Raw genomic sequence first — 1608 nt, forward strand, 5'->3', positions numbered from 1 at the left:
GAGGTTGCTGTGAGCTATGATGCCACAGCACTCTACCCAGGGGGACAGCTTGAGGCTCTGTCTCAAAAAAAAAAAAAAATCCTGAGGGAATTTCAATATGTGATAAAGTTAAGGATTTTTTTTTTTTTTAAGACAGAGTCTTACTTTGTTGCCCTTGGTAGAGTGCTGTGGTGTCATAGCTCACAGCAACCTCAAACTCTTGGGCTTAAATGATTCTCTTGCCTCATTCTCTCAAGTAGCTGGGACTACAGACACCTGCCATAACACCCGGCTATTTTTAGAGATGGGGTCTTGCTCTTGCTCAGGCTGGTCTCGAATCTGTGAGCTCAGGCACTCCACCTGCCTTGGCCTTGTAGAGAGTAGGGATTATAGGTGTGAGCCACCAAGCCCAAACAAAGTTGAGGATCTTGAGGTTCTTATAAGAGGGACACAGGGGGTTAGAGGTACAGGAAGCGATGTGACAGCAGAAGAGGTTGGAGTGAGACAAGGAAGGGACTGTGAGCCTGGGAACACAGGTGGCCTCTGGAAGTTGGAAAACACAGGGGACAGTTTCTCCTCTGAAGCCTTCAGAAGGAACACAGCCTTTCTGTCACCTTGATTTTAGACATCAGACCCCCAGAACTGGAGAGCAAATTTGGGTTATGATGAGCCACTAAGTTTGTGGCATTGTGTTATGGCATCAGTTTGAGAAATGGATACAAGAACACATTTCTGCTTTTGTAAAAAGAACAGTGAAAATCCCTGCCTGAAGCCCTGCAGAATTAGGACAGGAACAGCCCAGCCGCCCTGGCCTAGTAAGGCAGGAGAGCCAGGGGCCTCAGAACCCTGCCCAGCTGCCCCAGAGCTCTGGCTCCAGTCCCTCTAGCCGTGGGAGGTTTCCTACCTTGGTCCCCTCTCTCGGGCCTCCAGGCCTCTGCACAGGTCCTGCCCTCTGCCAGGAGCACCCATCTGGCTAGTCTGTCCCCTGGTGCCTCTGGAGCCTTCTTTTCCTTCCTCACCACCCCACTAAGTGGCCGTCCCTCTTCTGGATTCACACCATACCCCAACTCCGCCCTTGCCCACCCTTAGATTCAAATATTTGTCTCCTGCTTTTCTTTCCTCCCTGAGAGTAGGACAAAGAGCTCCTTTTGGTGAGTCCTTACTGTGTGCCAAGCTTGGTCACTGGGAAGAGCTGTGCAGGTCCTGCCTGACCAACTACAGTGCCACCAGGGCCCACGGGAGCTGTGCAAGGCAGTGGCAGCCCTGCCAAGTGCACAGTGATTCCTCACAGAGACCCTGTGAGGTAGGGCATTATGCCCCTTTTACAGATGAGGAGGGAACGGTGGGGCAGAAGGGGATGCACTGGCAACTCCTGAGATCATTTTCTAAGCATTTATTGAGCATTTTGTCAAATCCTCACCACGATGCTGTGAGATTGGTGCTGCAACTCTTCCCATTTTATAGATCGGAAAATTGAGGCTCAGAGGGGCAAAGTTACCGGCTCAAGGTTGCAGATCTAGTAAACAGCTGAGCTGGGATTCAAACGCTGGTCTGCCTCACTCCTGAGTCTGAGATCTTAAGCCTCCACTGTGCTGCCTTCCAAACCACACACCTCACAGGGCAAACATG

Source organism: Otolemur garnettii, unplaced genomic scaffold (genome assembly GCF_000181295.1).
Source record: "Otolemur garnettii isolate 467f Iridium unplaced genomic scaffold, OtoGar3 scaffold00015, whole genome shotgun sequence".
Classification (NCBI taxonomy): domain Eukaryota; kingdom Metazoa; phylum Chordata; class Mammalia; order Primates; family Galagidae; genus Otolemur; species Otolemur garnettii.